At 40.0% G+C, this 20,982-nt stretch overlaps 1 long non-coding RNA gene across 3 annotated transcripts; it reads right to left on the bottom strand.

Annotated features, from left to right (window-relative positions):
* Positions 1-1,479: 1,479 nt before the first annotated feature.
* Positions 1,480-7,728, bottom strand: LOC123970417. 3 transcript variants are annotated; one of them, XR_006824970.1, is made up of 4 exons: positions 7,561-7,728; positions 5,515-5,706; positions 5,358-5,424; positions 1,480-5,247 (listed from the first exon to the last, which is right to left on the bottom strand). It is a non-coding gene; the product is annotated as an uncharacterized LOC123970417 (long non-coding RNA). The 3 variants fall into 3 exon arrangements; XR_006824969.1 differs by having other exon boundaries at positions 5,358-5,706; XR_006824968.1 differs by having other exon boundaries at positions 1,480-5,424.
* Positions 7,729-20,982: the final 13,254 nt, after the last annotated feature.

Here is a 20,982-nt window from a genome sequence, read left to right as displayed (position 1 = left end):
CATAGCATCAATGCCTTCCTCTTGCAGGAACTACTGACACACTCCAGCCACATGAGGTCTAGCATTGTCTTGCATTAGGAGGAACCCAGGGCCAACCGCACCAGCATATGGTCTCACAAGGGGTCTGAGGATCTCATCTCAGTACCTAATGGCAGTCAGGCTACCTCTGGCGAGCACATGGAGGGCTGTGCGGCCCCGCAAAGAAATGCCACCCCACTACATTATTGACCCACCGCCAAACCGGTCATGCTGGAGGATGTTGCAGGCAGCAAAACGTTCTCCACGGCGTCTCCAGACTCTGTCACGTCTGTCACATGTGCTCAGTGTGAACCTGCTTTCATCTGTGAAGAGCACAGGGAGCCAGTGGCGAATTTGCCAATCTTGGTGTTCTCTGGCAAATGCCAAAACATCCTGCACGGTGTTGGGCTGTAAGCACAACCCCGACCTGTGGACGTCAGGCCGTCATACCACCCTCATGGAGTCTGTTTCTGACCGTTTGAGCAGACACATGCACATTTGTGGCCTGCTGGAGGTCATTTTGCAGGGTTCTGGCAGTGCTCCTCCTGCTCCTCCTTGCACAAAGACGGAGGTAGCGGTCCTGCTGCTGGGTTGTTGCCCTCCTACGGCCACCTCCACGTCTCCTGACGTACTGGCCTGTCTCCTGGTAGCGCCTCCATGCTACGCTGACAGACACAGCAAACCTTCTTGCCACAGCTCGCATTGATGTGCCATCCTGGATGAGCTGCACTACCTGAGCCACTTGTATGGGTTATAGGCTCCGTCTCATGCTACCACTAGAGTGAACACACCGCCAGCATTCAAAAGTGACCAAAACATCAGCCAGGAAGCATAGGAACCGAGAAGTGGTCTGTGGTCACCACCTGCAGAACTCCTTTATTGGGGGTGTCTTGCTAATTGCCTATAATTTCCACCTGTTGTCTATTCCATTTGCACAACAGCATGTGAAATTGATTGTCAGTCAGTGTTGCTTCCTAAGTGTACAGTTTCACAGGAGTGTGATTGACTTGGAGTTACATTGTGTTGTTTAAGTGTTCCCTTTATTTTTTTGAGCAGTGTAGTTTGCGCCAGTCCTTGCAAGATCTCATAGATGTGTACTGTATTACACATTGTACATGACTGGTTGAGATGGATTAGAAGAGGGTTTTTTTTACCACCAGTTTGTAAAGCAATTTTTCACCGCCCTCTCTGGTTGAAAGTTTCAAGCCTGTTTTGCCTCTTTGTGCTCTGTTGCACCTGTAACCACACCCAGCGGTGATGTCACAGGGTCCTGGAGGACACCTGTACATCACTGCAGCAATGAAAGAGGTTAAACCAATACAGGATTTTCCAGGGCTGTTATGGTCATTTTCAGGTTGATTATTTTATTTAGGGATAGTACCAGAACAGGTTTACATTGTTTAATTTTCAACAAACACCATATTTGTCATATTGCACATCGCTGCATCACCTCTTTTCACCCTGTGTATTGAACGCTCCATTTTATCTAAGGAGTGAGGCATCTCATGTCTATTCAATCTTTGTTGAGAGTTCACCATGTGAGGTACCTTGGTAAGGACTACTAGCCAATCAGAAGGAGTGTAAGGCGGGTCCTGACCATAAATTGTATATAGGTCCTGACAAGCAAGATGGTGTGATCCAAAACAAAACTGGTAAGCACAGCTTTGGTTCAACTGTACATGTTCCCAAACCAGCTACGCTACCTAAACGGGAGCAAGACATTGGAGAAAGTTATTAATTTGTAACATCTCTTTTATACGCAATGTTTTAAATGTGCACTCTCTACATCACATCCTCACCCCAACTTGGAAGTTGGGGTAAGGGGAGGCAGCGGGCGGATGTGTGCTGCAGATCAGTGTGTTTCTCTGGCAGTGTTGAGGGCATGCCACACTAGCTACTAGGCAAGCATTATGATACATTATAGTGATGAAGATAGGTTACGGAAGTAAAGGCTGGACTACAATCAAGCTGTTTTCAGGCAGTTCGGGAGCAGTGTTTTCTGTGAGTAACACCCTTTAGGGTGGACTTTGGGCTGTTTCACTTTGCAAACCTATTACATGCACAAAAAGATAACACAGTAAAGGAAAGCCAAAAAGCATTATGACCTCTTTAAACATTAGTGGTGTGAATCTCTAGGCACCTCATGATTTGATACAGAAGGCTATGATGCAGTTATTGATGCATCAAAATTTCTGATTTATATTTCTCACTGACTACTTGTTAGTTACAACAGCACTTTTGTAATGAGCCAAAATAACTTCCATTTTCTTTAATTTTAGTTATACTACTTCCATTAGGGGTGTAAATGCAGAATATATAATTTAGAAAAATGTAAACATTCAACTGTGGCTCATTGGCCATATTACTGTAAAAAGTTGCATATTGGCCGGTTTAAGTTTTCTATTGACTTTTCTGCATGAGACATACGAGTATCGCAATGCAATCTGTGTGTACCACATCTCAGCGATGATGCTGTGGACACTCAGTGTTTATAGCCCACTCCATTTCCTTTTGTTCAGGCAACCATTGACTTCTGATGTCATTTTTACCACTAATGATGAAATAAAGAGATGGTGTCATAGCCTGTATATTTTGGCCACAGTGCCCTGTGAGGGAACTGTTGAGTCATAGGTTTGACTCCAGAGCTTCAGCACACGCTTAACACTAAAAGTCTATTCAATCTATTTGAGAATACTGCTGAAAATATATTATCGGATGACCCCAAATGACTGATGCAGCTATGCAGACTCCTCCCTGACAAAATTCTGTTCGCAGGACTGACTAAAAACCCCACAAATTTAGTCAGACAGATTACATACCGCACTATTATTAGAAGTCTTAAAAAAAAAGCCTTGATCTCTTCAATTGGTAATTGTGGAAAAAAAAATAAAAAAGATACTGGTTTCACAAAACACATGCAGGCCACTGTGTTCTTAACAAATACATGCTACATACTGCTTGCAAATTTGATCATACTTTGGTAATTGGTCATTTATTTGCGATAGATAGATATCTCTCAGTCCTAATATGCTGTGAATTATATTGCTCAACTGTCCTGTAAGCATTTACAGCAGGACAGCATTGCTGACGAAAAGAGTGATTACATTTAGGCTAGTTGTCAGCTAAAACAGCATAGCTTGCTCTACATAACATTATGCAGAGCACTACTGTACATTTAGTATGTATAGCTTTATAGGTGTAGGTTTCCCCCAGAATAAGGGTTTCTCATGTCGATTAAAATAAGGCGGTTAGCTGTTTTACCTTTAATTACTTTTCTAAAAAAGGAGCATATGGGTTTAAAGAAGTCTTTACCTGGATTTAATTTCCCATCCAAAGAAGACTTACCACCAGATCACTGGGAAGAAAATACAACTGAGCAACTAATTATGCACCTCACTCCTGTTACGACCCGGCTCTCAGGCTGCGACTCAGGTTAAACAAAGAGTAACAAATTTATTTAAAATGATGCAAGACTAAAGAACGTGGCATAGCAGTATGGAAGGCGCAAGCACCTGAAACTGGCATCTGGGCGGGCAGGCCTAAAAATGGGTTAGACTCCCTGGCCAGGTGCTCCCAATCTTCTTGATTGCCTGCAGAGAAACACAGACAGCACACAGTACAGAGGCCCAACACCAAAGGGGACCCTGGTTTACTGCCAGCAAGTAAATACATTAACAAAAATATATAAAACCACCTCTCCACTTACGGCCCCTGCAAACCCTCCTATTCCTCCCCTCCGTCCCCAGCAACTGGTTCCTGGAAGCTGAATTTAAGACGAGAAGACCGAGGATGGGACAAAGGAGAGCAACTGAACACAATACACACTCATGTCAATCAATGGCCCGAGACAATGCATCTGCCACTACATTGTCCTGCCCCTTAGTATAACGAATGTCCAAGCTGTAGGACTGCAGGAACATGATAAAACCTCTGCTTAATTGGTTTACAAACTAACATTTCTATCATGCTCAACCAAATGTGTGCAGGTAGGGGTATCACCAAAAAGACATGATATTGCTGATCAGGTCAGCTAACTGGCTATGCTGAGACTCCTAAATGACTTAACAAGCCATCCAGACTCCGCATAGACGGAGTTCTTAAGCTGACCATGTAGCACCACTTCATCTGGGCCTAACAAATCCTCCTCCCCTTGACCTACCACAAGGTGATTTGACAGACAGACAAGTGAGCTGGACGCACATCAGAAGGCTGTGCTTCAACTGACTGCTCTATATGAGAATAGTATGGTTTTAGCAAGTTAACATGACAGAGCTGAGTATCAATCACATAATTCTGGTCTGACCCCTTTTCCACCACTGAGTATGGCCCTGAAAACTTTACCTGAAATGGAGAAGTAACAATGGGCAACAAAGCAAGCACCTGATCTCCAGGCAAAAAGACACGATCCTCAACTCCGCTGTCATAAAGTTCTCATTTTGTCCGGTGCAGATGCCAAATTGTTTTTAGCCACTTCCTGGGCTTTATAAAGCCTATACCAAAAGCCATTTACATAGTCAAGGTTTTGTGGCAGCTGGACCTCTTTCCATTTATCCTGCAGTAGTGCTAGAGGACCCTGTACGTTATGGCCAACACAAGATTAGGGCTAAACCCTGTAACTCTCCTGGACCACCTCTCTCTGGCAGCCAATAGTAACCATGGCAGACCCTCTTCCCAGTCTGTTCATCTGTATACAAAATGCACACAACATGGACTTAAGAGTTTGATGAAAATGCTCTAATGCACCTTGGCTCTGGGTGTGGTAAGCAGATGCCTGATTGTGCTGAATGCGCAGCTGCTTCAAAAAGTGTGACGAAAGATTGGAGCCCTGATCAGACTGAATGACCCTGGGGACACCAAAGATGGAAATAAACTGATAACACATGTACCACAGACCTGGCTGCAATTGTGTGTAAAGGAAACGCAGCTGGTACCTTGTGCTCTGGCGCATCACTGTTAACTTGCACCCCCTTTAGATGGCAGCAATGGGCCCACACAATCAATGATCAGATGTTCAAAAGGCTGACCTATAGTTTGTATTGGACAAAGCAGAAAGGGTTTTAAACTCTGATTGGGTTTGCTGGTTAACTGGCATGTATGACATGACTATGTAAGCAGGAACTTCCCTCTTTAGTCTGGGCCAAAAGAAATACCTCAGGATGCAGTCATACATCTTTGACACCTAAATGGCCAGACTCATTGTGGGAAATCTGCAACACTGTACTAGGAAACCTGGAAGGCACGACAACTTGGTAAATTGGTTCAACAAAATGCTCTCCTTGAGGCACCCACTTTCTCATCAATACATCATTCTGGAGAAACGCTGTGGCTTTTCACCTCACCATAAGGACTAGCCATTTCCAGCAGACCCTTAGAGAACAGTCAGCCTGCTGCTCTGCCACCAACTCACTGTGAGAAACAGATTAGGGAACATCAGGACATGTTACATCATATTGCACAGAAAGGTCATCATTTTCTGTGGAACTTGTCTTATCTGACTTTCATTGTGCATGTCACAGCGCAAGCCATGAACGCCTCTGGAAACTCAGTTTCACTGTCATCAGGCCCAGTGCTGACGAGGTGAACTGGAGCAACATTGGTCCACACCCAGCTACCTGCTATCTCATTACCCAAAATCATGGTAACACCAACCACTGGCAGAACTGGATGCACGCCAATTGCCACCTCCCCCTGAAACAGATCACAGGACAACATCATTTTATGATGAGGTACATGCAGAATATTCATGCCCATTCCGAGCACAGGTATATACAAACCTATGTTGTTCCCTCTGAAAATGGTAAGGCTGATGCTAAAATGAACGAATCAAAAGCACCAGTGTCATGCTGTATTTTTATTTCCAGTTTCTCATCATTCCCTACTGAAGAAACAAAACCATCTGGAATAAAAGGCAAGTATGACTGCAGCTCTGGACTAGACGTGTGGTTTTAACTCACCATCGAAAGTCTCAGTCACCTGCTCAGTAACCGGCGCAACAAACATCACTGGCTTCGGGTTACCATTAGCTCCAGCCTGCTTGGTTTTGGACCTGAAAGCATAACTTCTCTTCTCCAGTGGTCTCGTAATTTTGTCCGGCACACACACTGTTCACTCTGCTCTCGCCCAACATTTCTTCATTACCAGGCCACACACCTCAGTGGAGGGATTGTGTGTCCGAACCAAGACATCCGCTACTTCCACCAGCATAAACATAAATCAGCTAAAGCGGCGCTTCAGCTGCCGTCTTCACCTTCTGCTCACTAATAGGTGGCGATGCCCTCTGGTAATCAAATCCCACAGAGCCTCATGAGAATCAGCCTCAGCTGCACCACACCAACGATCAAATTGAGTGGACAAATCACAAGCAAACTCCGAATGCGACCGATCACCTCTTTTCCAACCTCTAAAGTGTTGTCGATACGCTTCAGGTACCTGTTCATACGCCTTAAGGACAGCAGATTTTACCACATTTCAACCCATCACTGTTACTCCTGGGCTCCTGGGCCCTGCCGGTTAACACACATCGTACATGTTCGAGTGGCATCAGACCACCCCGCCTCAGCTAAACGCTCAAACACTGAGAAAAAGTTTCAGGATCTTTTTCATTAAACGTGGGAACGAGCCTCAAATCAGACTGCCTGCTGCCGTGTGCCACACAAGGATCATCAGTAAACAGATCAACTGCAACTTTCCCTTCTCTAATCAACGTCAGTTTCTGCTTTTCGAAGTCAAGCTTTGCCTGTTCAGTTTCATCTCATCTTTTCAAGAGACAGCACTTTCTCCAACTCAATGCCCTGATGAATCTTCTCCACTGAAACCTCTTTCTCAGTCTCCAACTTCATACGTAACACTAGTGACTCTTTTTGCTGCTCAAAATTCAAACCAGATCCAGAAGACACTGAGCAGGCGAACCCTCAGTATCTATGAAAAACTGACCCTCCGTGGTGCCCAGCACTTTCATCTTTAACAAATGAATTTTTAAATATATAATAGTCTTATGGTCTCCTTGATCCTCCTAATGCCAACATCAATCTTGTGTTAGTCAGCTATTTTAACCAACTCATCCCTTGAGCACTCATCTAGAAACTCCTCAGCTGGTGCCTCAAAAAAATGCCTTTACAACATCACCCATAATTTACCAGACATTTGCAACCACACAAAAAAAAAAAACAAAAAAAAAACGCACAGTGCAAGGACCCACCAGTGTGCGCAAAAGGCCTACATAGCCTCCAAAACGGAGATTCCCAGCTAGCTAACTACCTAACCTGGAATCTTATCATATAACTCCCCTAGTCTTCATGAGGCGTGGCAGCAGGCAGTTACGCACCATCAGCCCGCTGGCCTGAGAGAAGCGACCGGTAAACCGGCAACCACGGATATGCTCCCGAGCAAGTTGTGGGAAAAGGGGAAAAAAAGGAAGCTCTAGCCACCGTACCCCAGCACTACAAGCCCCCCCCCCAACAAAACCCAAAGGGGATACACCACTGTACCTACCAGGGGAAACACTCCTACACGTAACGAACACACAGGTGGACTTACACTTACCTTCTCATGTCTCCGTGAACATCTGCAGTCCACGACAGAAAAAAACCCCCAATAATTATTACAACCCCGGCTCCCAGACCACAACATTAAAGGAGGATGCAACTCAGATTAAACAAAGAGTAGCTTAGTTATTTAAAATAATGCTAAACAAATGAACAATATGGCGGAGTGGAAGGCACAAGCACAGACACTGCCGTTCGGGCGAGCAGGCCTAAATAGGTTGGGCTCCCTGGCCAGGTGCGCCCAATCTCCTTAATTGCCTGCAGGGAGAAACACACAGACAGCACACAGTACAGAGGCCCAACACCAAGACCTCTCGGGGCTGTCACACTCCTACTTAGGTAATGATTATGAAAAACAATATTTTTTTTCATGTTCAAAATAAATGGAAATACTTACATATGCATTTAAAATAAATAAAATATTTACACATACTGACTTACATACAACATTCCCCTCAGTGCACATCTTATTTGTATAACTGCAAGGCAGGAGTTAAGTTTCCTCTCTAGAATACAAACACCCTTTCAAGTTTTCACCAACATTCATGTGGATATGAGGAGCTGGCCAAACATAAATATATAAATATATATTATGAGGAAAAATGCACAGAGCACAGCATGATTCATTTGAATGACTTGAATCACTGTTGCTGCTACTATTACATTACTATTACTGTTACAGTTGTCTAAAAATAGGGTGTGATTTAATATAGATTAATTCTTTGGATCCAAATTACATTTACAGTCAAATTGCATTGAAGGCCAAATGCTTTTCAGAGGGTAACAGTTCCACACACAGAGGAAACACAACATTAGTACAGTAGCTAGGTTCAGAGCTGATGACTCAGATACAGTGGTAGGGCAGTGTGCGATGGCTCTATTGGGGGAATTTTAGTCTCCGTGCAGTTCTATGATGTAGACATAATTAAATCAGGGCCCTTTCATAAAAATGCTCTAACTAATTAACCAATAAATTATTAGTTGCTTGCTCCATAAATCATGATATACAGATGAATTTTTATGTGCCATAGTTAATAAAAACCCCAAACTTGACGGCATATAAGCGAGGATTTCTGACAGAATGAGTCTTTATATTATTTAACTTTTAAAAGTTGAATTCATTTCATATATGCACCAATACTGTCCTACCAACTTTACCAGCCAAGGGAGAAAACATTTGGCTTTCACCCATCAATTGGATATACACCTAGAGGAATTCGAAGTTGGAAAGCCCTTGTCTCCAACATTAGCACTGCAGCTGTACTCTGCTGTCTGATGCGCTGCAGTGATTTAGTAGCTGGGAACTTCTTTTGCTAAAGCTGGTAGTTTGGCCTCATCATGACCCTATGGATAGCTGGCAACTCAGGGATTTTCACATTATTACTTTACATTGTCAATGACATGTACCAACTGGTTAGTCAGTCAGGGGAGTTAGCTAGCTATCAGGACTGCCACAGTTAGCACAACCTGCGGTTTTAACCCATGAGTGCTTGTTTATTCCATGTGTGCAGCTTTGGTCTAGATATATCTGAAGTGACGATGACTGGAAATATACAATGCTGTTGTTCTGTTCTTGTACCATAAGTGTCCAGGTTGCTTTATTTCCAAAATGGTATGTGACTTGATAATGGAATATTAATAGTAATTCAACAAAGATAAGAAAAGGCAAATGTGATATGAAACATTTCAGTTAAGGTGCTGCTTGTAACTCACTCATTAACGGCAATACCATAATTTACCTTCATCTCAGAAGCATTTTGAGAAGTGATAAGAAATGTTGCCTCTTAAAACCGCATCTGCCAGTGGAAACAGCGCGACCATTAACATGCATTTGTAGCATGCTCTGAGGCGATTTATGTAATCTAAGAGTGAATAAATGAGCCTGACATTAAAAGATAAATTGATGTTAATGAGTAATCATTGAAGCACAGCAGACATGAAGTCTACATGCACTCAAATGTGACAGCCAATATAAGATGCTTAATTTCTACAATTCAATCCCCATCCCATGCATCCATAAAAAATTAATAATCATCTATTCAAAATGGTCTGATAAACTAGCAGAACCCTCAGATAAAGCAGTTTATAGCGTATAGCAAAGTGTTGACCATGTGTTAATTATGAAACATATGAAGAAGTAAATTAAAATTACTTAACTCTATGTGACAGGGGAAAAACAGCTCTCAAGTAATTACCCCCCTATATGAATCTCCATGCACCATTACAGAACAGTGACAATAATGTTTCGTGGCAACAGAAATATCTGATATAAAGCTGGAGTGAAAAGCACATTTCATCATCTTTTTTTCACTCTTTTACCTTTTGTTGTGTTTTAATTTGTAGATGAAATGGCTTGGATCTTCTTAAAACTGAAAGGCACAGCAGAGAAATTATTCTATAACAGCTTCTGGCCTTCCAAAGCCGGAGGGCTTCAAAGGGGTGCATAATTGAAAGAGGACATACTAGTTTACAAGAGGCACTCTCCATGCCCTCGTCAACCAACACCCAGGCATGGGTCACACTAGTATTAATATTTGTACTAAGTATGTCAAGTTATGATCAATTATGAGATCAATTAAGTTTTCTATTTACAGTTGGTTTATCACCTCATTTATGTGGTTATGGAGTACTTGTATAAATAGTTTGAGTGTTTATTTGCTTCCTTGCCACTTTAGTTGTGTTTTAAGTACAGCTCTCAACATATTCTGTTTTTTTTGTTGTTGTTTAAACAAACATACATTAAAAAACACAACATAAATTGGAGGTTTATGGGGAATTATGTGTTATAATTCTTGCCAACTGACTTCAGGGACTATTGTTGTCATTGTAAGGGCACAAACATGGCCCACTGAATCCGTGTGATTTCCCGCACCATTCCGTTGCAACCAAAGCTGTGCAGCTAGAAGCGGATGTCTTCTGTTAATTTTACTCAAAATAAAAATGGGTGACCTGTTCAACGAGGCTGCAGCTGAAAATGTCCGCATGTATTGGCATGTTTATGATACTTCCTCACCTCTTTATTCAGACAGGAATGCAATTAAAAAGGTAATGGAAAAACTCTGATTAGCTGTATATCACCCCCTTGAGGACTGATGTTTGTTACCTCCACCGGTGCTTAAGAGTGCACATTTAGTATGTCCACTGGGGTTGCACGATGTAATTTGCGTTCATGTACTTGTGTGGACAATGTTTGCCCACTAAGGATGCCATAAATAGCCCTAGGAACAGGACAAACTGGAACAGGAAATAGTTTCAGTTCGTAAATCTCTCTAAAACCACAAAGTGTTTTTACATCTCTAACTTGCCAATGTAATAAACAAATGAGATACTTAAATTTTTTAATTAGTGAGCTTTAGAGGTGCTGGTGGGCATATTTTTGAACGGAGAGGAAGCCAGGCTAACAGTTTCCCCCTGCTTCTTGTCTTTATGCTAAGCTAAACTAATGGCCTCTTAGTTCTGGCTAATAGTTAATGCACAGACATGAGAGTGATATTGATCTTATCATATAAATCTCTGCGAGAAAGTGTTTAAGCATATTTGCCACAAATATCAGTCATTTTCTACAGACACATTACAGCAATACAATTACAATACGCTTAGAGACGATCTTACCTGAAAATGTTGTGTAGATGTAACTGCTGAGCTGTGAAACAAATCACCTGATCAAAGTCATTTTGTGTTAATATCCTTTGTGGCACACAGTGCTTATTGTTACACTAAGTAAGATCTCACCTGGAGATAATCATGTTTAATACTATGAGAGGTGTTTTTCCCACTTACAGTTTAAAAGAGTGCTCTGCTACAAGTGGAGACGAACCTGAATTCCCAACTCCAAGGCCTTAGCAACGTTCTGAGCCCATATACAGAGCACATTCGTCCCTTTTAGCCCGTGTCTAATCCTCTCCTAATTCTACACCAGTAATCCTGTATCTGAGCTGAGATGTGATCTTTAAAGGGAGGGTGAAAAGAGGTTTTCTGCCAAGGCTGAGAGGGAAAAAAGTACTTATTTGTTAACCTTATTGTAATGCAATTTCCTGAAAAGGTGGGAAAGCATATTTGTGGCAGTATACAATAAAGGAAAATGGGGGTATCTATTCACTGCAGCTTTAATGTTTTCTCCACAACAGGCTTTGCTCGCTATAATTTAATCAGGCCCCTAGGGAAGGACCAAAGACAGCAAGAAATCAGAAACTTGTCAAGCATCAAGTTGAGAAAAATGAAAGGCTATATTTTTCCTTGTTCCTGAATGTAAAAATAGTATTTGTAATTTCACAGCCAGTGGAAAGTTTGAGTGTGGCCAAAATTAAACATTTTACACAACTGTGTGCTTTAAAGACTTTGTTGATTAGTATTTGTATCTAGAAAACTGTAGATTAAATGTAATTTAATCTTGTGTGTGTGTGTGTGTGTGTGTGTGTGTGTGTGTGTGTGTATGTATATATGTGTGTGTGTGTGTGTGTATGTATATATGTGTGTGTGTGTGTGTGTGTATGTATGTATGTGTGTTGGCCTAGCATGAAAGTCATCTTAAAATTACTGCTAAACATTTTAGTTGTATTTCAGAACTGTGTTGAATGTTCTTATGCTACAGACAGCAATTGATTTCCATCCAGTACAGTATAAAAATCAGCTTGCAGAGACTTCAAACTTCAGAGCCACAGATAATACATTGCAATGAATCCCCAACCCACTTGCCTAACACAACAGTGATATGACAAATGCCGCTGTTTTTTACAGACTGCTTAAGTTTAGACAAACGTTCCTCATCTTAAACAAATAGATGCTTATTGCCAGTCTTTGTGGGTAGTTGGAAGGCTTTCTGGAAAAATTTGTAATCACTGTCAGAAGGTACACAAATTTGTTTCAGGAAATGTTGAAACAAACAAAATGCTACAAATTACAATCAGAGATTGACGGTATCAGTTCAAACATATTTGGTATTTGAATTTTCCTTAAAGCGTTCTCATTGATTATTCACATTGATTATTTTGACACAAATGCAGGGTGATGATTATTAAGAACATTACAGAAGCTGTGAAGAATATAGCTGCTGAGGCTCAGTGCAAACCCTGATACATTTTAATGCTTATTTTATTCCTTAAGAATGGGCTGTTTAATTATTTATGATACAGCATCACAATGAAGGCGCAGCACTGTTCGTTTATTTTGCTTCTGGGCACATTGCCCTTGTCATGCAGGGTGATTATCATTTGGCTATTTTTTGCTGGGCTCCCTGTCTTATCTTTTTTTCAGAATAATTTCTCTTCCTCGAGGAGGGGCACAGTTGGCTCAGAGTGGAAGGGTGCAGCAACGCTCTTATGCTGAAATCAGAATGACTGGTCACCAGAGTAACACTTTCAATTCAAAATGACAAATTCAGAATAGCTGAGGAGCATTGAAGTCTCTTGACTTTAAGGAGCACGCCCTAAATTAATTAACCAGGTGAATGGTTTTAGAATGTTAACAAAGTATTGATAGCAAATGTGACATTAGTTTGAACTATAACATTCAAACTAATGTCCTAACATACAAGCTTCCATTCATGTCCTTGTGGTATTAAAAGCAAAATGCAATAACCTACGCTATGCTGTTTGTATGAACTACCAACCTTGGAAAATGGTTGACAGTAATGTAAAAAATATAATTGAATGAGGTTAGCATAGCGGAAACATCCATCCATCCATTGTCAACCGCTTATCCTGCAGACAGGGTCGCAGAGGGGCTGGAGCCAATCCCAGCTGACAGCAGGCGCAAGGCAGGGTACACCCTGGACAGGTCGCCAGTCCATTGCAGGGCCACACATAGATGAACAACCACTCACGCTCACACTCACACCTAAGGACAATTTAGGGTAACCAATCAACCTAGCCTGCATGTCTTTGGATGGTGGGAGGAAGCTGGAGCACCCGGAGAGAACCCACGCAGACACGGGGAGAACATGCAAACTCCACACAGAAAGGCCGGGGCAACCGGGGTTTGAACCCATGACCTTCTTGCCGACCGACTTTCTAGTCTTTTCGACCACTCAAAGTACTTTTACACTACATCTGCATTCACCTGTCAAACACATTCATACACTGAGCCTAAGTGTGTCTTGTCTTATTCTCGTGAACCCAATATTGTGAATCGTGCATGTGAGCCAAGTGTATCGTCACACCCCTAATCTGACCCCTTATGTCCCCACCACTTTTCAACACAAAGTGACGTCCTTGATTCATTTTATCTTATCACGTACAAACACACCCCAAAAAGCTATAATGTGTTAAATATGAATGTATTAAAATAAAATGTTTTAATTAAATTCATGTACTTCGTAAATAATATTCTTGGGCTTAAAATTAATACAGATTTTCCATTGAACGGCAGTGAAGTTGGTATTAAATTTCATCCTAGGTGGTCTTAAAAAGTCTTAAATTTAACTTTGAGAATCCTGGGGGTACCCGGTCTGTCAAAATAATCACAATATGATTTTAATAATTTTTTTTTTTTTGCATATCAGTCATTATAAACAATTACTGTGTTGTGAATATGTAAAGTACAATTTGGCCTGATGACTTTGCGGGATGACCGTGACACACAAGCACATTTTGTCCCTGGCAGAAAATTTCTGTAGAATTGCTTGTATGTTGGCACAGAAGTTCCCCTTTCCTGCATCAAAATGATTTTCAGATATTCAGTATACTAGACAGGCACTGCAAGAACAGTTTAAACTATTCAACATTGCTGTTTTTGAAGTATAGGATTGAAATATTTCATCTTTCAAAATTCAAAATGCCAACATATGTACCAACACTTTTTTATACTTCCAACTTCATCCAGGGGAACCATACCTGCTTACTGACATTTTCGTAACCCCCCCACAAATCCATTACACCATACTATGATTGTTTTTACATTACTTGTGCATATAGGTAATATATTCTTAAAACCTCACTGCAGTGTTAAATGAAATCAAGATCAACATCATAATTGCTATCTGTCAGTCTCTTTCAATCCATCATTATATCATTTTATTCTATCTCATTATTGTTTGTCATCATATTATTGCACTGATCTGCAATGTTAGTGTAATAAGGTGTCACATTAGCTCCACTAAAGTAATGAATGTAATGAAAAGCACAAATGTCCTAGCTTGAGAAACGTTTTTTGAGGACAGGAAACGGACACTATTGAAAGGCAGTGTGCAACTCCAACTTACAGAAGCTACTGATCAACAGTGAAGTGAAGGACAGGAGACTCATTATGACACAAAGCTTGTTTGAAAAATATAAAATTTTAAGGTATTCTCATAAAACCTTTCACTGAGTCTCTCATCTTTCCTCCATCCATCACTGAAATGCAGCCATTTTCAAAGGAAAAAATAACACAGCTGCCAGTTGACAAATAGCCCATGAAAATATAAATGTGAAATTAGGTCTTAATAAACAAAGGATTCTACAAAGTCAGTCAGCAGTGTTTAAGAGAGGAAACTACTAAAACATTTCAAGTTTAGTGCAGACTGGTAACCACAAGTAGGCAGACAACTGCAAGTAGTAGTGATGGTGGGGAAAAAAACAAGATGCCTTGAAAAAAATGTACAATCTGATGTATATGGAGTACATATTCAGAGAGTCAGCCTGGAAAGTTTGCTGAAGAGGGGAGAAGGTATTGTCCAATTCACCACCTGGTTTCAGACTGGTTGAAATTTTTATGTAAGGCCTTTTAATTCTTCTTTGTATGTTGACCATGAGTGAGGGGAACTATTATGAAAACACCATCTAAAGCCTAAAAGATGCTTTGGGTTACAGTTACATGCCCAAGGTGCAAGTGAAATGCAAGCCACTGTGTGGTCTGAGTAGACGGCTGCAGTGATTAAAATTCAAACCTGCAGATTTCTTTGCCCACTTGCAGGCAGTAGAAAAAAAGCAAAAACGATGAACTGAACAATGCTGAATCACTGCGGAGTTGAGGGAAATTGCGGAGTGCAGGGTACTACATATCTGTGGGTTTGTCACAATGAGTGCCCCGTTTCACATATTATGTGATCCATGGTTCATATATAAAAATACTGATTATATCCTCTTTAAGGTTAGGTGCAGAGCCAGTGCACAGGAAGCAACATTCATGTTATGTTTTTGTTTTCATGCTTCAAAATTAAGCACAAGCCTAGTAGTATCACACTTTGCCAGCTGGGGTATTATCTACGTTTTGAAGTGATTGGTTCAAATAAACAGCAGGCTTCCACACAGTTTTCCACAACAATTCCGCCATCTTTGCTGTAGAGCTCTCACTGGTGCAGAGCACGGAAAATGTTACAGATCTAAGCTTTAAAGTTTGCAACAGCATGGCAGAATTTTTGATTTCACCCAGCTTGAAAGTTATCATTGGTCTGTGCCAAGTATGTAATTGCCAGGCAAGCTTTCCTCCAGACAGTAATTAGGTTATTAATATTTATTTGTTTAGTTGTGTCTCTTCCATTTATTGCCTAGCAACATAATTCAGATCAGGATTTAAGAGAGCTCAGTAGAGCCTAGAAAAATGTTTTTTTTTTTTTTAAGGATTCTCTATCTAGAGAGCTGAAAATGTAAAAACAAATAAATGATCCAACTTATATTAATACTAAATTCATGTTGTGCAGCATGTTGTTGAGACATTTTATCAAGAGTGAAGGATTTGTTAGATATTTGAATGAAGGTATAGCCTCAACACCTTTGCATCTGTCTACAGAAATTGAATTAAGAAAGGGCTTTTTTCTTATCCTCAGAGCTTTTCAAATATACTCTTATATGGGTTGCTTGATAGTATGATAAATGAGGAAGAGGTGCACCAAGGGACATTAGTGTAGAATCTTGGGAGGCAGTGGGAGTCCCAAAGCAATGTTCGCCTTGGGCTTAGCCTGACTTGCCTCCCCAAGGAAATGTGTGATTAATATATTCTCCAAGTTGAAAAATAATTATCTCAAGGTTCAGCTCACACAGGACATATGCAGTACTGTACTTGGTAGATGCCACATAATACTTAATTGGAGGCGTCTTGAGCTTCACATGTTTGTGTTTTTAAAAAGTAATTTAACGGTGAAATCAGTTTTCCTTGGCTTACCCTGATGTCACAGCCTTTTATGCAGATATTGTATATCCTGCAACATTTGGTTTAATTTGTTTATGAAGGGTAAAAATGCAATCTGTAATCTCACAAACCAAAACCAAATAATAGTCACTTTTTTTACCCTCTGTCCCAGTTTTTCTCTTTGTGTCTCTCCTCCCATTTGACCCATCACCCCTCCGTCTATTTTTCACTGTCTCTTTTTAAGTGTCTGTCCCTAACCCCTCTTCTTTTTTCACTCATTCTCCCAGAGGCTGGTCAATGCACTCTAACACCACACTTCATTAAAGTAATACTTACAACACTGTTTCACTCACGCTTTGCTGTTGCCATGCTTGTGTGTATATCCATATGTGCACATTGTGGAAAGCCAAGCTGGTTTTGCACCTATTGAGATGGCCAAGAGTGAAAGAGTGTCCCTTGAGGGCCAGTGCATATGCCAGTTCCTTTCAGATTAGGACCTGAATGCGGTTGCCCAGAAATGTGCTCCAATTTTAGACTTGGTGGTAAAAGTCGGCAGTTTTGGAGAGAAGCAGAACATGAATTTTGAAGCTTGTCCCTGCTGTTGTTTAAAAACAACAATGGCATAGTAGTACAAAGGACAGGAAGAAACAAATGTATTTTTAGTTCACTTTATTATAAGGAAACACAGTTCCTCTTACTTATACTAGTACAATTGCTGGTAGTGGTAGGTGTAGTAATGAAGTGGTAATTTAGTATTTATCAGTTATCTATTAATAAATGATTAAAACGTTAATTATCAATAAAAAGCATTCATCTTCAAGTTACAATTTAATATCAAAGATGAAATGAAGCTGAAAGATACAGTTTTATCACTGTCAATATTGTAGTTTCTATAGAGACTGTGGTTTATAGAACTATCCGTTGTTCAGTTGATCACAAAAATAAAAGGGCGACACAATCCGTTGGGTATCATACTTTGGACTCTCCTGATTGAAAAGTATACAGCATAAAATCTTCATAATTGTACCTTTTTTTTCTTTTCTTTTTTTTTTAAACCTCTCAATTTGAAAAACAGCTTTGGTAGGCAGTGGTGGAAATTTACTAAAATTTGGAGGTACTTTTAATTTTCTTGAGTATTTCTATCTTATGCAACTTTATACTTCGTCTCCACTGCATTTCAGAGTGAAATACTGTACTTTTTACTCCAGTACATTTACCTGACAACTATTTTTACCAGACACTTTTCAGATTAAGAGTTTGCTTAATAACATACTATTCTCACAAAATAATGAAGTCCATTGTTAAAGATTATACTTGTAATCCCTTACAAAAAAGCTGTGTCTAGTTGGGGCCCATTGTCACATTTCAGATGTTCAGAGTTATTACACCAAAGAGAGATTTCTCCTCTAGACTTTTTAGATGCTTTAATTTAAATAACTGCAGTCCAAAGAGGTCACAAAAAAAGAAAAGATGAGAGAAAACTTGTATAAAAGAACCTTGATCCTTCGTTTGTTCCTACCCTATTTAACAGCTTATGACTCTTTGAAGAGGCTACCCTGTAGGCTGGGAGCCACTGGACAAAACTGCCTAACTGTATATAAAGTAGATAAAGTACCTCAACCAGCTACCAAAATCAAATCCTACTTACACATTGTTGCCGCAGTATTAACAATAAAGTACCTTTTACTTTTCATACTTTAAGTACATTTAACTGATAGAGTACATTTTTGAATATTAGACCTTTTACTTGTAATGGTGTCATTGTTGTTTTGGTACAAGTAAAAGGTCGGAGTCCTTTTTCCACCACTGCTTTTAGAGCTTGCATTTAAAGTGCTTTACTGATGCTAAACAGCACGAACAGTTTGGCAGTCAAAAAGCCATACATGGTGATGAGGCTGGTTTAAACTGTATTCAGATATTCATGACAAGCTGGCGAGAGCAAAAAGCATGTACATTATCTCCCAGTACGAGTGCATGCAGCCTGCATCTTCCTGGACTTACGGTGCAGCAGTCTCTTTCCTCTGGATATCTTGCTTTTAAACATTAGCCTCTGTGGATTTTTTTCAATGCTGTACTACATATGTTTAGTTTGTTTAATCTATATGGACTACATACAGTTAGCGTAGATTTCTGTCAGCATTTATTATCTTCTAAATAGACCATTATGGTATTTCAGGTAAAGTTGTTAAGCTAATTTTTCATGGTAAAGCTATCCGATGCAGGATTAATTTTCTGAAGATTTAGGTATACATAAGCATACCACTGCTCTGAATTACAATTACCATAGGTTCACTAATGCGTATAAAATTAGTAAATCTACAAATTGCATTAAATAAGAATACAGAATTATTTCCACTTCATGCACTGCATTTCTGTACAATGTGTGTATATATATAATTAGATATACTTACTACACAAGTAACAACTAATACTAATATATTTATTAACAATTAAATACTATAAATGTGTTAAACTCATAAGTAAATAGTGACACATAATGAACAGAAAGGAAAAGTTGAAGTTTTGTATCTAGTATGGATAAAATATGTAACTTTGAGCCCTCTGGTGATATATAGGGCACAAAAAGCTTTTCCTGTTTATCATTACCAGCACAAACATAGTATAAAAATAGGTTTAGCTGCAAAAAAGTAAGAAGTAAAAACTTGAGAGAGCACACATCTGAAGACATGTCATTTCAGGATAAGCCACTGTATTTTTTTTTTTTTCTCAAATTGCTTCCACTGCCAGTTTTATTAACTGTCAAAATAAATATACAGGCAGCATAACTGGGAGGTGGCACTTTGCATCTAAACCAGTTATTGATCTTCTGAGCAAGCTGCTGCAAATCGATTACCTTGATAAGGTGAGAAGGCTGTAGTACGGTGCAAACCTTGGTGGGGTAATACACCGTAAGTGCATTGCAGCAATGCTTTCTCTTGTATTCTCAAGTTAACAGTTGATTGAACAAGACATCAGAAGCAGTACATTGAATCAACATGTCGTCATACTGCTTCACAGCTAGGCTCCAATATGAATGAACGTCTGAAACATAACTTTGATCAAGCACTAAAATTATGATGGAAGATGAAATGCTGTGGTGGATGAATCTATAGTTTTCCCGAGGAGAGAGTGTATTCCTCAGTGAAGCAATAAATATACACATTTTCCAGTTTGAGAACATTAATTTTTAATTCATTAAAAAATCCATTCAAATAAAAATAAAGATCCTTCATTTTAAATTTGAGTAAAAATATCCATTGTGTTAAAGTGTGCTCTGTAATGTCAGAAAACTCATGTAAATACCCACCAAACAATGAGCTGTTGTGAGGTATGTATATGTGTGTGTGTTGGAGTTTAAAGCAAAAAACTAAAGCATTACAGTATGTCAATAGTATTTAATGTACAAAATAAGTGAAACCATAACCAGTCTTGTGGGCAGTTCAAAAAGACCTTGGCAAATCTGAGTTCAGCTATTAGGAAGTATTATACAAAGGAATTACAGTTCTTCAGTAAGACTAGTCAGAAAGCTTGAGCAAAGGCTTACCACAGAAGGTTGAGATTAAAAACTTTAAAATCAGAAATTAACATTTAAGAATTAACAATGTACCCTGCAGCAACATAACCCTGGGACTCAAATTGTGCCCCTGGTGTTGATATGACTCGGTAGGAAATGTATAAATGGAACAGTGAAAGAATTAGCAGAAGTAGCCCAAAGTTCACCTCAAAGGAAGTTATCATCTCCTAAAGAAAACACTGCTCTGATGTGCCTGAAAACAGCTTGATTGTAATCCAATAGTCCGATTGTTGCATCACATGGTAACTAACGCATCAGAAGCTCAGCAGCTAGTCAGACACGCCCTCAAAAAACACCGGTGGAAAAACACACTGAGCTGCAGCGCACACACAGTAACAAGACGTCCACCCGCTGGACATAAATTTGTTACTGTGATTTAGAGACAGTGCACAGTTATGTTACCTATAGACGCTTTCATCGGACACGTTGCCAAGGTGATGCGCCCGGCCCGAAGTCAACTTCTGTTATGTTTGTTTATTACTGGGTTTGTGTTTACTGGCTAATATGGTGAGTGATATCCAGTACAGTGTTTCCCATAAATTAAATTATTTGTGGCCCACCACATTATCAGCGCTGACCGCCACATATTGATTTCCTTTTTTTTTTTGACTATTTAAGATGGGAAAACTTGTATTTGATTGCAGAGCTGCATGCCCCCCCCAAACACATTGACAGCGGACCTGTCTGTGTATTGAATGGTCAGTATCATGAACACCGCTGCACAAATCCGGCCAACGTCAATGTCAGAGCGTCTATAAAAGATCAATGTGTTACAGATTAATAATTTACCAATCTGAAACT

This window comes from Micropterus dolomieu, linkage group LG04 (genome assembly GCF_021292245.1).
Source record: "Micropterus dolomieu isolate WLL.071019.BEF.003 ecotype Adirondacks linkage group LG04, ASM2129224v1, whole genome shotgun sequence".
Lineage (NCBI taxonomy): Eukaryota > Metazoa > Chordata > Actinopteri > Centrarchiformes > Centrarchidae > Micropterus > Micropterus dolomieu.
This window is presented reverse-complemented; position numbering and strand designations above follow the sequence as displayed.